Source organism: Elephas maximus, chromosome X (genome assembly GCF_024166365.1).
Source record: "Elephas maximus indicus isolate mEleMax1 chromosome X, mEleMax1 primary haplotype, whole genome shotgun sequence".
Taxonomy (NCBI): domain Eukaryota; kingdom Metazoa; phylum Chordata; class Mammalia; order Proboscidea; family Elephantidae; genus Elephas; species Elephas maximus.
In genome coordinates, this window is record NC_064846.1 from 179,020,728 (window position 1) to 179,037,178 (window position 16,451).

At 43.4% G+C, this 16,451-nt stretch overlaps 2 protein-coding genes across 2 annotated transcripts in view; both read right to left on the reverse strand.

Moving 5' to 3' along the window:
- The window catches only part of LOC126068559 (zinc finger protein 124-like), a 146,149-nt gene that overhangs the window by 110,368 nt on the left and 19,330 nt on the right, over nucleotides 1-16,451 (reverse strand). The window lies entirely within an intron of this gene.
- The window catches only part of LOC126068550 (zinc finger protein 709-like), a 43,167-nt gene that overhangs the window by 9,140 nt on the left and 17,576 nt on the right, over nucleotides 1-16,451 (reverse strand). Inside the window, 2 exon segments of the mRNA XM_049871211.1 lie at nucleotides 1,396-1,642; nucleotides 1,790-1,917. The gene's annotated coding sequence lies outside the window, so the exon portion shown is untranslated.

Below are 16,451 nucleotides of genomic sequence, written 5' to 3' on the forward strand. Positions count from 1 at the left end.
GGTGTGTGTCTGGGTTGTATCCTTTCACCAAACCTATTCCATCTGTATGCTCGGCAAATCATCAGAGAAGCTACACTATATGAGAAAGAATTCAGCATCTGGATTGGGGAAAGACTTGTTAACAACCTGCATTATGCAGATGACACAACCTAGCTTACTGAAAGGGAAGAGAACTTGAAGAACTTATTCATGACAATCAAAGACTACAACATTCAGTATGGATTATAAGTCACTCAAGAACCCAGAGTAATAATGAAGTTACACTAAGCACAAAAGAGGTAAAGCTAAACAACACAGAGTTTATGGATTAAGACTTGTGTGACAAAGCTATAATATTACCAATAATATTGGTAGTAGTCATAAACTTTTAAATACAGTTACCAACAATCTCCAGGAAAGAGAAGATGAGAACTTCCTCAAGATTTAAGGAAGCTCCAGAGTAACTTTTAAATAAGTGAAATTAAGCATTCCTCTGTGTCTGAGAAGTTTATATTCAGTTGAAAATTTTTCACTAGAAACACAACTAGGAACTTAGAATTTTCATCTAGCGTAATCTGTAAATCCGAGAACGTGAATATACAAATCTCATAGGATCAGAGAACCCTTTAATTTTAGATCCTGATTTAAAGCTATGGAGAACATCTACAATTACACAGTTTTAAACACTAGCTCTAGGTGGGAGGACAAGGACCGACACTGGGGAGCCATGCTTTCCACACACCTGAAAGCTCGAGGTAAAAAAAAAATTCCCAAATGGAGGAAAAACAGGTCTGTGGAGCCCACACAGGACACAGCTGGATGCACCGTTCCAAGTTTCATAAGTTTGTTGACATCAGGAGAGCACTACCATGATCCAGGACCCGGTAAACAGTCAGGGCCTTCCCCGACAAACTATCCACCCCCTTTTCTAACCCATATCACAGTGTGAACAGGGAGCTGTGGTTTTAGAACAGCACAAGATATGCTCCACTGCCTAGGAGTCAAGAACATTGTTCAGAGAGATGGGACAAGGATGGCTCTGGACGGCGGGAATCAGTCTGCACGTCCAGAGCTCCTCTGTCTCTAGATTCTGCTCAGGAGACTGTTATTCAACACAGAGCACCAAGGCCCACGGTGGGGATGGTAATGCCCCACGGTGCCAGCTCTGAGAGTCACATAAGGAAGGGGAACCCAGGCATCTAAATCCTGACAAGCCACCTGTGTATAGGGGAAGGGCCCAGTGACAGTGGGGGAGGGCCTCAGGGTGCCTCCTAGGCCTCAGTCCCTTGGCCTCCTCTGCTACCTTTTTTCTTCACTGAGGAACCACATCCCCGCAGCACACAGTTGCTCCCCCAACAATTCAGATCCAGCCTCACCCACTTTGCTAAGGACAAGCCAGTTCTCCGTAGAACTCACCATTTCCTTTTCCAACTTGTAGAATTCTAAGGGAATGTCGTCTCTCAGCCTAAGAAGTTCCTTCAGGAAGATGGATAAGAGTGGAAGCAGAGCACTGGGCAGTCTGGAGGCAGATGAATAATGCTTGGCCCACACACCAGCCAGAGCAGTTGAAATCCTTCCCTGTGATTAACGCATGTGCAAGATGGTCACCCTAGGTCCTCAGCTGCCTGGACTGGACTAGTTCTCTCTGCACCACACCTGAGACCTGAAATGGAAGACGGATAGGGAGGAAACAGTGTGGAGGAAGCAGGGAGTCACAGGCCTTTGGCCTCCTCCCATGCTCAGGGCAATGCTCCACCCTGAGGGCCTTTACACTAAAGGCAGAACAGGCTCCAGCCCCCACAGCACACACCTGCATTCTTCAGACAGCTCCATGGGCCTCTCCTTTCTGCAACAACACCACAGATGGAGGAATTTACCTCTCCCGGAGCATGAGGAGCAACCAGGCCTGGCCAGGCTGCAAAACTTGAACCTGATTTCCTCCAGGGAGTTAGGGGTACAATATTGAAGTTGTGGGCTCACCTGTGTAACTCCATCCCTTACAGATCAACACACGCAGTTACCGCGTATCAATGTGAATTGTCAGGAAGAAAACAGTTTTCAGCTTTGGCCAATGAACGTATCAAAGTTCAGTCAGCATTAACCATGTGTAGCTAAATCTCTGGAGATTTGCTCTTTTTATAAGGAGTGACATACATATGCATCAACAGCGAGGGGAGGATCTTTAGTTTGGTGGTGCGTGCGCAGTCCGCATAATTTTAGTGAGTGGGCTGTTGTGCACGGCTTGAAAAATACTGCACACAGCCCTAAAAAAATGGCCGTGGCGCTCTATTATCACCCCAGGAAGGTCATATAGCGAGTCAATTTGAAATCTGTGCACCTGCGCCTCAGCCTCCTGCCACGAGAGGAGAAGGAACCTGGGGATTCAACCGAACATGGTGAAGTGCTGTAAAAGTTGTAACAAAAACGCAGCCAGAGTAGACTTTTCTGAAAAACAACTATTATACGATGGTTAATAACCCTTAATAACCGTTTCAGGACTGCCTGCTTCAGTGTCCTCAAAGAAAAAGGTTTAATAGAACTTCAAAGTTCTCACAATGGTTTTCAGATGGTAAATTGTTCCTATCTTCCCATTGGATGTCGCAGCAAATCCAAATCCATTTGACTCGCCCGTAATAATAATAAACACATTGCCGTTGAGTCGATTAGTGACCCTATAGGACAGAGTAGAACTGCCCCATAGAGTTTCCAAAGAGCGCCTGGTAGATTTGAACTGTCCACCTTCTGGTTAGTAGATGTGGCTCTTAACCACTACGCCGTCAGAGTTTCCATAATAATAATCACAGATATTACTTACTGAGCACTTATTCTCCCTCAGGGGTTGTGTAAAACATTTTATACGTATAACTTGCCTCACTGCCCTTTAGGGAAAGTTACCAAGATGAAGAACACGTAATATGTCCCCTTTTCTGTAATCTTGGTCAAAATTATAAAAACAAAACACTCGAGCACACCAAACCCAAGAAGTCATTACTTCCAAATTGGATCGATGGTTCATTTTGCCCAACAGCATTTTCAACAACACATGTGTACAAGACTAAATGGGCACACCAACACGGAGGCCCAGGACCCTGCATGTCTCCCCGCTCCCTGAGCACCACAGGTCTGCGCGGCTCCCATCACCACACCTGTCCATGCACGGACACACACAGGGAGCGACCCCGGCGCCCGGGAGACCCAGGACCCTGCATGTCTCCCGCTCCCTGAGCACCACAGGTCTGCGCGGCTCCCACCAACTCACCTGTCCACGCACCGACAGACGCAGGTCCCACCTCCACGGCCTCCACGAAGCAGCTGCGGCCGCAGGGCCGGGGGCGCGCAGGAAACAAGCGGACAAGCGGCGGCGGCTCCCCGGCTCCAGGGAGGCCCGAGGCTCTGGGAGCGGAGAGACCAGGAGGCCGCGGGGACGTGGCGCGGCGCCCTCAGAGCCGGGACACGACCTGCGCTCGCCGGGCAGCGGAGCAATACACACACCGACCAAGGCTACCGACCGTGGACGCACACTTCCGCTTCCGGGGATGCTGGTGCCGCAGAGAAGGGCTTCCATACGGGAACCTACAACGATCCAACTCAGGACCGCTGGGTTTAGTAGTTCCCTGTTGTACCAGGGATCTGTCCCGAGTCGTCCTTATTTCCTCTTTATTTTAGCCCGAAAGAGCAGTTTTAGACATTTTTTTCTCCCAAATTACCCATTAAAATTGATACCTCAGACATACTCTGTATCAGTTTTTGTAATCATTGTTTTTCGAAGGCCTCAATTGATTGTAATATCCAGGAAATTTTAAGCTCCTAAACCCTATTTCTGCTGCACCATTTCATTGCGTCAGGATAATTATGGCCTTATTTACTCTTCAGTTACACCAGTGGCTCCTAAACTTGATTGCACACACACATCACATGTGAATTTTGCAAAAATGCAGATTCTGATTACGCACGTCTGCGGTAGGACCCTAAAACTATCAAGTAGTGTTCGCGATGCTGAGCCACACTTTGAATCAAGAGACATTGGATGGTGATTATATTTATTCCCGTTATTTTATTTATGGAGGAGATATAACCGAACGAGGGCTGTTGTTGCGTCCTATTAGCCAGCTGAAATAAGATGGACGCCACACCACCAGTTACAAGAGAAACAAAATGGAAATTTAATGTCTGCCCAGACAAGGAGCAAAGCAGGATTCCACAAACATGAGGCCATGTGCTCCCTCTCTGAGGGGGTTGGGGATGCTTTTAATTCCGATGGCCTCTGGGGGTTGGTTTTGGTGCCCAGAACTCTCCGCCCTTAGCTCTCCCATGTCCACATCTGGAGGTCCAGATGTTGAATCATGTCGTGAAGTCCATGTCCAAGGACAAACTGAGGACACAGGTCTTCAGGTCCTGCGCATGCCCAAAGTACCGGCACCAAGTACAAATTGTGCTTAGAGCCGTGCAGTGTGCTCCAGCCAAAACGAAATGATAAGCCCTGGCTTGGCGGCTGCTAGCCGGGAGGGGAACCGCGACGGAATGGGGGGAAATCCCCACGGAGGCCTCAGAGGCATTTTCCTAACGGCACTGGAATACACGGTGCACAAATGTCTTCTTGGTGTGTGATCTGATGTCCACCCCGACACCAGTTAGTGTGCGAGCCTGTGCGTGTGTGTAAGCGACCAGTGGTAGACCAGGCCAAAGGGTCTGGCCCAGATTGGACTGCATATAAAAAGAGAACAGAGGGGCGTAGGGGGAGCAGACTACAGGTAACCTCATCAGGCCATTGAGGAACAGAGCCCTCACACCACAACACGACTGCCACGTCCGTGGCTGCCCACCCAGAACGCTCACTTCCACTTCCGGTTTCCGGGATGTTCACTGCTCAGGAGGTGCCTTCCCTACCAGAACCTAAAGCACTCTAAGTTGGGGCCTGTGGTTGAGTGGCTCCCCCTGATGTTTGGGATCTAGCCATGGCTGTCCTTTATTTCCTCTACAGAGAAAAGCCTGGGTTGTCTTAAGTGCGAATGTAACCTGAAATGCGGAATTCAGGAATCAAATGTACTTAGAGAGGTAAGTTGTCTACCTTGAAGGACATTTCTTAGACATTACATATGACACTTTTAGTTAGAGCTCATTGAAGAGAACTCAGTCACACGGTCCCATCTGGTAGCAAGGACTACTGGGATATAAAATGGTGGTCCTAGGCGACCAGATTTAGAACGGAAACTCAGGAATTCTATGATGAAAGTCCAAGGTGACAACAAATATTGAGGGAGATGAACATCTGTTACAGAAGTAGACAATACTATGTTTTGGAGGTCCAAGTAGCAGAACTTGAAGACTGATTTCATGGGCAGTGACTGAGGTAACCACAAGTAACACGCCTGATTTCCACCTTTCTGACATAACCAACAGGGTAAATGGTAATGCCTTTCTAGAAATGGAGAAAAGAAAGGAGGGGAAGTTTGAGTAAAAGACGAAGGAATAATTAGTTACTGTGACCTTGTCCACACAGCCCTGAAAAAGGGAAGCAGTTTTTCCATTTTACTGTGCACACATCCAGACATGTTTTATGACCTGAGGCATGTATAAAAGAGGCTGAAAGAGTAGGATCTAAAGTTCTTCAAGGTTAATTAAAGAAAAAAAAAATCTCTCGGCCATAGAATACATGTGGTAATCACCCCCCAAAGGGGGTCTGTGGGTGTTGCACAATGCTCTGTCAAACGCGGAAAGAAAAACACACTAACGTTAAGAAGGCCAGAATTAAGTACTCATAGGAGCCAGAGGATCCTACAGCACACTTGGATACAGGGCCACACAGGTGATTACACCCAGGGACAAAGCAACAACATGTTGGAACTGTATGAGAGGGCATTAAGTATGGCAGGTAAGAGGATCTAAGCGTTGGAGTTGACATGTGCTAGGAATTTATTGATCGGTTTAAAAGTTTCTACTGCTTTAGTGTGGGAAAAGCCCAGAACCAGAGAAAAAGTATCAAGCTACAAGTTGTTTACAGCTTACCCAGGAAATGTCAGTGAACCTGGACAAAAAGTAGCAAACCTTTGAAGCCCACTGCCAGTCACTGGTGACAGACAGCAGGGCCACAGGAGCCTGTCCTCGGGACGCCAAGAGGAGCCTGTCCTGAGGGAGCTGAGAGGAGGCCTGTCTCCAGGAAACTACCAATAGAGAGACACTTATGTTGGAATAAGCTGGGACATGAGATGGGCCACAGCATCAGGTTTCTCATCAGGGAACTCTCATGCAGTGGATGTACACTGTAAAACGAAACAGTCACCAAACCCTGCTAGGAATTTTATTGGACTTGGGGAGAGCAGAGTTTCAGCCCCTGGGAATAGGATCCTTGACAAGGGAGCCTCAAACTCCACCTACTGGGATGCTGCTTTGGGTTTCATATCAAAGAACACTAGAAACTAAATATATTAGAAGCAATTTGGAATTTCAGGGCTCACTTTGGGAAAATGAGTTCCCACCTGCAACTTCTTCCACATTGGGAAAATAAGTTCCCATTTGTTTTATCTTTTCTTTCCTCTTTGAGGAATTCGGGTTTTCTCACAGGGTCTGATATCTACCCATCTGATATTAGGACCTGGTTTTCTGTAGAAATGAGTCACTCTTACCAAGGAATTGATGTACACGTTTTAAGGCCCTGGGTTCTTTATTTGCTTTCAATTCTGTTATGTTGTTTAAGAGTATAGGCCTGGCTTTTCACCTGGACTCAACAGACGGGTTAGTTTATGTAGTTTTTGTCCCATTTTGTTCTGAGAGCTTGACTCTGATGGAGTATTTGTAACCATAGTGAACTTTTAGTCCATTCGGTCCCATGTAGTTAATTCAATTCTTTGCAATTCAGGATAAGCAGCAGTATGTAAATCAATCATTTTCTATGCATGAGCTCTGGCAATCTTGATTCAGTCTAGCGGTATCCACATTCAAACTATCACCTTTTTTTATACGTCGGATATAGGGAATTACAAAAGTAATGCAAAGTTAAATAAAACCACTATAAAAAAATTATCACAAAATGCCTCTAACAATGATTCACTTTATTTTCAAAGTGCTTTGGATATAATAGATAGAAATCTTGATGTATAATAATGCACGCCTTCTACATTTATTTGGCAACCACGACCTCCCCCCACAAGGTATTTTTGTAAGCGTGCTATACCAACTATTTTTGTACAGCAATATTTTAAAAATTTGGGATGGTGGCACTTAAAAAATACCTTGTGAGGGGAGGGCACAGTTGGCAAACCAAAGTATAAGCTGTGTATTATCTGGTTAAAAATATGGTATACCAAGAATATACCAAGATTATCAATTATACTCAATATTCATCAACTCAATGTAGTGTCACTTACTGTTCACCAAAGCCTTCCGTACCTCCATACCCCAAGAACGTTGTTTTTAAACTTCTCTTTATTGCCATAAAGGAGATGTTTTAGACGTTTTTGTCCTCTAATCGCCTATGAAAATGAATACCCCAGATATACTATTACCAGTTTATGTATAATAAACTTTAAGGGGCCAAAATTCATTGTAATATTCAGCTTAATTATGGGCCCCCCAACTCTATTCTTACTTTTACCCTTCACTACCTCAAGGTAATTCTGATCCTATTTACTCTTCCATCAGTTAGACCAGTGGTTCTCAAACTTTCTCACAAAAACACATCACCTGTGGGTCTTGTTAAAATGCAGATTCTATTTCTGTAGGCCTGAGGTGGGGCCCCAGAAACTTTGTTTCTGAAAAGCTCCCACATGGGGCTAGTGCTGCTGTTCCATGGACCACACGTGGAACAGTGAGGTATTAGTTGGTGGTTAGAATCATTACCATTCAGTTATTTTCTAATGAAGGAGACATTTTAGTGATAGTGCTGGAATACACAGTACACGAATGTTTTCTTGATGGGTAAGCTCATGTCCACCCCGGACACCAGTAAGCAGAAGCAAGGTGAACCCCCTCACCACTCCATTGTCTCTCACACGTATGTTATCACTGTGAAAATGATGACCTTGGATGAGACTCACCCTTCGCAACAGCTGAGGTAAATAAACCTCCATACGTATACATTTCTTTCTTTTATTGTCCTTTGATTAAACTGCTTTCCATAACATATTTATAAGGGTCTCCAGTCTCGGATTAGCAGACGGCAAGGTGTGCATGGGACAGTTTTTAACCTTTCTTCCAGGATATCAGAATGTTCTGCTGTCAGGGAGGGGTATTCGAAATGCAAATAGATGACAGACATTCATGAATTGGAAGGAGGAGGGGCTTTAAAATCATTGAAGAGACATGACAGTCACGGAGACTGCAAGGTTACCAGCTGGTAATACAAGAAGGATGTTAGGAGGCGGGGCCAAGATGGCTGACTAGGTAGAAGCTACCTCGGATCCCTCTTGCAACAAAGATTCAGAAAAACAAGTGAATCGATCACATACATGACAATCTACGAACCCTGACCATCAAACACAGATCTAAAGAGTTGACCTCAGTGACAGAGACTGAGAACGAACAACCACGGGGAAGCAGAGACTGTTTTCGAAACCTGGAACCAGCGTCCCAGTCAGGAAACCTTGGCGCCGGGCTGTGGACTGGGCTCAGGGCAGCTGAACAGGGCATCCTGTGATGGCACAAACACGGGACGCTGCCCTACCCCGCAGAATTGACCTCAGGGGAAGCCCAGCCAGTGCACACAGACAGCACAGCGACGCGGCTGACAGGTGGAGAAGTCACCAGGGGGCAGCAACTGGTTTTGCAGCCAGGAGTGCGGCGTCCCAGACAGGGAACCTTGGCGCTGGGCTTTGGACTGGGAGCTGAGGAAATAACCTCGGCTTCTGAGACAGTGCAAGCACAGGACAGGGGCCTGACCCTCGGGGGCAATCTCTACCCAGCCAGCGCACAGTCTACATGCCCCTCGGGAATCTCAGATAAAACAGTCATCCCAAGCAAGATAAGTAACTTTGTCTATATTCTGGGGTGCTACTCTCTCCTATTTATCTGAACCCTCCCAACCCCTTCCCAGGCAGCTTCATTAACATTGGAATTTCCTGAGCCAGAGACAGAACTGGGCTGCGATTTTTTTTTTCTTTCCTTTCCTTTTTTTTTTTTCTTTTGCTCTTTTCCTAACCCATTCTCCTGGCCTGACAGAAGTAGCTACAAAAAACCCAGAGACCAAAAATCCTTCCCTAATTGGACTAAAAACACACATCCAGATCCAGCCAAGCATATGTGATCCACAGTCTTGGGTTTTCATCCCTACAGGGAAGAAGGTGGCTATTATAACGAAAAGACATTTCTGATAGAGATCTGACTATAATTGTTTTAGCTGATTACTGGAAAGACAAGTTTCCAAGGTCTAATATCTCTGCGTATTCAACAGAGCCCTCACTGACCCACAACAGGGAACTGAGGGCTGAAGCTCCCTCAGACCTCCTAGCCTCCAGCCTTAGGGGTTGAAGGACAGTGACACTTACCAATCTGTAGAGGTACTTGCATTGGGGGCCTAAGGTACAGCTGCAGAGCCCACCCACCAAAGTGCTTTAGGAATAGAGACACACCTACCTCACTAGCACTTGGGGGAAGCCTGTCAGCATCTTGACCCCCCTGGAGTGTGAACCCCTGCTGTTACTAGAATCTGGTGCACACAACTATCACCACTACTTCTCTAGGTGGATAGGTGACAGTCTGCACCACACACTTGGTGACACAAAATCAGATTCTACTCAAGAATACTGAATGGACTCTTAGGCTTATATATCTGATAACAGCCCAAACCAGCTGGTAAGAGGACATAAGTGATTCAAGGGCTACAACAATCAAGACAGCGCAATCTAGTAGCCCATCTACGTATATAGAAAGAAAACAAGACTCAGTTAGCAAATATAGAATAAATCACTACAATATCTTAGTGATGGCTCGAAGATGGCAGTCGATATCAAACCACATAAAGAAGCAGACCATGATTGCTTCTACAACTCCCCAAACCAAAGAAACAAAATCTTCCCCAATGAAGATACAATCCTGGAATTGCCAGATGCAGAATATAAAAAACTCATTTACAGCATGCTTCAAGACATCACGGATGACTTCAGAAATGAAATAAGGCAATCTACAGAAAAAGCCAAGGAACACTGATAATGCAGTGGAAGAAGTCAAAAAGATTATTCAAGAACGTAGTGGAAAAATTAATAAGTTGCAATCCATAGAGAGACTGCACTCAGAAATCCAAAAGATTAACAATAAAATTACAGAATAAGACAACGCAAGAGGAAGTCAGAGGAGTAGACTCGAGCAGTTGGAATGCAGGGTGGGAAATCTGGAGGACCAGGGAATTGACACCAATATAGCTGAAAAAAAATCAGATGTCTATCCAAGATGCTCATCGAACCCCATTTAAAGATTGATCCAAAAAGAAAATCACCAAGACATATTATCATCAAACTTGCCAAAACCAAAAAGAAAGTATTAAAAGCAGCCAGGGATAAAAGAAAGGTCTCTTACAAAGGAGAATCAATAAGAATAAGTTCAGACTACTCAGCAGAAACCATGCAGTCAAGAAGGCAATGGGATGACATATACAGAGCACTGAAGGAGAAAACCTGCCAGCCAAGGATCTTATATCCAGCAAAACTCTCTGTCAAATATGAAGGTGAATTAAAACATTTACAGATAAACACAAGCTTAGAGAATTTGCAAAAACCAAACCAAGCCTACAAGAAATACTAAAGGAAATGGGTCAGAAAACCAATAATATCACCTACCAGCACAATACAAGGTCACAGAGCAGAACATCCTGATATCAACTCGAATAGGGAAATCACAAAAACAAATTAAGATTAATTTTAAAAAGAAAAAAATGCTCAAAACAGGGAATCACTGAAGTCATTACGTAAAAGATTACAATAATCAAAAAGAGGGACTAAATACAGGTGGCATAGAGCTGCCATATGGAGAGGGATACAAGGCGATATAGGACAACAGAAGTTAGGTTTTTACTTAGAAAAATACTAAGGTAACCACAAAGAGGTATAACAATTCCATAACTCAAAATAAAAACCAAGAAAAACATAACGACTCAGCAAACATAAATTCAACTACTATGAAAATGAGGAACACACAATTTACAAAGAAAAACGTCTCACCACAAAAAAGTCAGTGGAAAAATGAAATTCTCAACAACACACATAAAAAGGCATCAAAATGACAGCACTAAACACATACTTATCTATAATTACGCTGAATGTAAATACGCTAACCCCACCAATAAAAAGACAGAGAGTCTCGGACTGGATAAAGAAACACGATCCGTCTATATGCTGCCTACAAGAGACACAAACAAACTAAAACTCAAAGGATGGAAAAATATATATCAAGCAAACAATAAGCAAAAAAGAGCAGGAATAACAATATTAATTTCTGACAGAATAGACTTTAAAGTTAAATCGACCACAAAGGATAAAGAAGGACACTACATAATGATTAAACGGACAATTGACCAGGAAGATATAACCATATTAAATATTTATGCACCCAATGACAGGGCTGCAAGATACATAAAACAAACTTTAACAGAACGGAAAAGTGAGATACACACCTCTACAATTATAGTAGGAGACTTCCACACTCCCCCTTCAGAGAAGGACAGGACATCCAGTCAGAAGCTCAACAGAGACACGGAAAACCTAATTGCTACAATCAACTACCTTGATCTTATTGACTCATACAGAACACTCTACCCAACAGCTGCAAAGTATACTTTTTTTTCTAGCGCACATGGAACATTCTCTAGAACAGACCACATATTAGGTCATAAAACAAACCTTTGCAGAATCCAAAACATCGAAATATTCCAAAGCATCTTCTCAGACCATAAGGCCATATAAGTGGAAGAACACACCTTGCCCATGGATAGGAAGACTTAACATTATAAAATGTCTATTCTACCAAAAGCGATCTATACATTTAATGCAATTCCAATAAAAATCCCAACAACATTCTTTAATGAGATGGAGAAACAAACCACCAACTTCATATGCAAGGGAAAGAGGCCCCAGATAAATAAGAATGACTGAAAAAGAAGAACAAAGTGGGAGGCCTTACTTTACCTGATTTTAGAATCTACTCTACCGCCACAGTAGTCAAAACAGCCTGGTACTGGTACAACAACAGATACACAGACCAATGGAACAGAATTGAGAATCCAGACATAAATCCATCCACATATGAGCAGTTGATATTTGACAAAGGCCCCAAAACAGTTCAATGGGGGAAAGAGTCTTTTTAACAAATGGTGCTGGCATAACTGGATATCCATCTACAAAAAAAAAAAAGAAACAGGACCCATACCTCACTCCATGCACAAAAACTAACTCAAAATGGATCAAAGACCTAAATATCAAATCTAAAACGATAAAGATCATGGAAGAAAAAATAGGGACAATGTTAGGAGCCCTAATACAAGGCATATACAGTATACAAAACATTATTAAGAATTCAGAAGAAAAACGAGATAACTGGGAGCTCCTAAAAATCACACACCTATGCTCATCCAAAGACTTCACCAAAAGAGTAAAAAGACTACCTACAGACTGGGAAAAAGGTTTTAGCTATGACATTTCTGATCAGCGTCTGATCTCTAAAATCTACATGATACTGCAAAAACTCAACTGCAAAGAGACAAATAACGCTATTAAAAAATGGGCAAGACATATGAATAGACACTTCACTAAAGACATTCAGGTAGCTAACAGATACATGAGGAAATGTTCACCATCATTAGCCATTACAGAAATGCAGATCAAAACTACGATGAGATTTAATCTCACTCCAACAAGGTTGGCATCAATACAAAAAACACAAAATAATAAATGTTGGAGAGGCCGTGGAGAGATTGGAACACTTATACACTGCTGGTGGGAATGTCAAATGGTACAACCACTTTGGAAATCGTTTTGGCGCTTCCTTAATTTTTGCTTTTTAAAAGCTAGAAATAGAACTACCATACGATCCACCAATCCCACTCCTTGGAATATATCCTAGAGAAATAAGAGCCTTTACAAGAACAGAAATATGCACACCCATGTTTACTGCAGCACTGTGTACAATAGCAAAAACATGGAAACAACCGAGGTGTCCATCAACAGATGAATGGATAAATTATGGTATATTCACACAGTGGAATGCTAGGCATCGAAAAAGAACAGTGAGGAATCTGTGAAACATTTCATACCATGGAGGAATCTGGAAGGCATTATGCTGAGTGAAATTAGTCAGTTGCAAAAGGACAAATATTGTATAAGACGACTATTATAAGAACTTGAGAAATAGTTTAAACTGAGAAGAAAACATTCTTTTGTGGTTATGAGAGGAGGGAGGGTGGGAGAGGGTTATTCACTAGTTAGTTCGTAGATAAGAACTACTTTAGGTGAAGGGAAAGACAACACACAGTACAGGGGAGGTTAGCATAACCGGGCTAAACCAAAAGCAGTTTCCTGAATAAACTGAATGCTTCGAAGGACAGTGTAGCAAGGGAAGAGGTTTGGGGACCATGATTTCAGGGGACATCTAAGTCAATGGGCATTAATAAAATCGATTAAGGAAACATTCTGCATCCCACTTTGAAGAGTGGCGTCTGGGGTCTTAAATGCTATTAAGCAGCCATCTAAGATGCATGAATTGGTCTCAACCCACCCGCAGCAAAGGAGAATGAAGAACACCAAGGCCACACGATAACTAAGAGCCCAAGAGACAGAAAGGGCCACATGAACCAGAGACTACATCATCCTGAGACCACAAGAACTAGATGGTGCCCGGCCACAACCGATGACTTCCCTGAAAGGGAACACAACAGAGAACCCCTGAGGGAGCAGGAGAGCACTGGGATGTAGACCCCAAATTCTCATAAAAACTCCAGACTTAATGGTCTGATTGAGACTGGAAGGACCTCGGTAGTCATGGCCCCCACAGCTTTTGTTAGCCCAGGACAGAAACCATTCCTGAAGCCAAATCTTCAGACATGGCTTGGACTGGACAATGTGTTAGAGAGGGATGCTGGTGAGGAGTGAGCTTCTTGGATCAGGTGGACGCTTGAGACTATGTTGGCATCTCCTCCCTGGAGCGGAGATGAGAGGGTAGAGGGGGTTAGAAGCTGGCGAAATGGACACAAAAAGAGACAGTGGAGGGAGAGAGTGGGCTGTCTCATTAGGGGGAGAGTAATTGGGAGTGTGTAGCAAGGTGTATATAAGTTTTTATGTGAGAGACTGACTTGATTAGTAAACTTTCACTTAAACCATAATAAAAAAAACCCACTCTGGATGAAATAAAATACATCTTTCTAAAATTTAAAACAAGTAAAATATTGAGAACTTGCTGGGCACATTTTAGATGAATATGGAACGAGAGACAACAGTCAAGCGTTTCAGATGAACTTAACCAACAGGAGGCTGGCTCAGTTAGAAAACTATGGAAATGAGGTTCAGATGTACGGGCAGAAGTTGGAGTTCAGGATTCCCAAAAGTGGGAGCCATATCCGTGTATCACAGGGACTACATGGCCTGGCCTGGCCAAGAGTCATTCAAAAGGAACTACTGAGCTCTGAACGTTCTAAGATTTCTGAGATTGGTAATAGTAACTCCAGCCACTAAAAAAAAAAAATTCCTTCGGAAGAAAAATTATATCTTCAATTGTCTCTTTAATTGAAACATCCAACATATTGACACCTGATGAGACTTTACAACAAATATATAAACCAGTCTTCCTTTTATTTCCTATATTTTAAACGTGGTTCAAAATAAAAAGAAAACCTAAAGAATACAAAGTCTATCACAGAACAACAAATTATCAGACACACAGGGAATGAACGAGCATAGACAACAGAAACATACAAACAGATATAAAACACCAAACCTAGTCACAAATTCTGTATTTAAACATATAATTGCAAAATTAAAGGGGGTAGATAGGTTTCATATCATTCGATACACACCAGGAGATAGGTTTCATGAACTTAAAGACAGTTGTTGTTACATGCCATCGAGTCGATTCCGACTCATTGCGACCTCATGTACAACAGAACAAAACACTGTCAGGTGCTGCACCATCCTCACAATATCTGCTAAGCTTGAACCGACTACTGCAGCCTCTGTCAATCCATCTCATTGAGGGTCTTCCTCTTTTTCGCTGACCCTCTGCTTTACCAAGCGTGATGCCCTTCTCCAGGGACTGATCGCTCCGGACGACACGTCCAAAGTATGTGAGACACAGTCTCTCCACTCTTCCTTTCAGGGAGCATTCTCGTTGTGCTTCTTCCAAGACAGATTTGTTCGTTCTTTTGGCAGTCCATGGTATGTTCCATACTCTTTCCCAACACCACAATTCAAAGACCTCAATTCTTCTTCTGTCTTTTTTATTCACCGCCCAGCTTTCAAATGCAAATTAGGCAACTGAAAACACACTGGCTTGGGTCAGGTGCCCCTTAGTTCTCAGGGTGACATCTTTGCTTTTTAACACTTTCAAGAGGTCTCTTGCAGGAGATTCACCCAATGCAATGTGTCTTTTGATTTCTTGACTGCTGCTTCCATGGGTGTTGATTGTGGAACCAAATAACATGAACTTAAAGATACATACAAAAATAAACAGAATAAAGCAGAGCTATGAAAGTTGGAAAAGACTGATGGAATGGAAAGAAATAGAGGATAAAGAACTCAGGGTAAGGAAAACAGAGATGGGTTAAAGAGGGTAAACCTTTTCCCCTATAATTCCCAGTGATCTTGTTTGTGGACACTATTTTTTTGTGAAAAAGTATCTTTTCTCCAGGTTCCTTCTGGATTTTTAAAAATCAATTCAATGCTTTCAATTTTATCTCACACCCTTTGTACCTCTGATTCCAGGAGTGAAGTCAGCATTAGTCTCAATGCCTAGTACTATTTCGGGGTTGATCTTCTTCCACTCTCATGTAAAATCCCTTGTTTCTTTTACTGTCTTTTATCTATACCAGCTTCTCTCCATCTTTACCTGTTGTATGCCCACCTCCCAGTCATTTACTGGACTGACTCATGACTTTCCAATCTGGCTCATCCTATTAGAAATGAAGATCCTCTCCTGCAGGAACTCAAGTCCTGCTTCCCTTGCCCAGTGGGGATGCGGTGTCACCGTGTTGCTTGTTCTTACTGTTTGGAACTGGGCACAGGCCGAAGTCCCCTGTAAGGTCAGGTAAGGAATCGTGCAGGGGTGGGGTCTATGTTCTGTACATCCCTCCCCCACTACCCTATGGAGGGGAGTCACATGTGCAGTGCCGAGGAGGGCATCCTCCTACCCTCCCCAAGTCAGAGGTGAGAGAAGCATATCAAAAGAGAACCCAACGAAGTAGCAGAGGTTCGTAATAACATAGGGTTACAACGTTGTAATGTGCATCAGAACGTCATTACTGTTGTTACTGTACTATTATGTTAACAATGTTTTATTCTAAC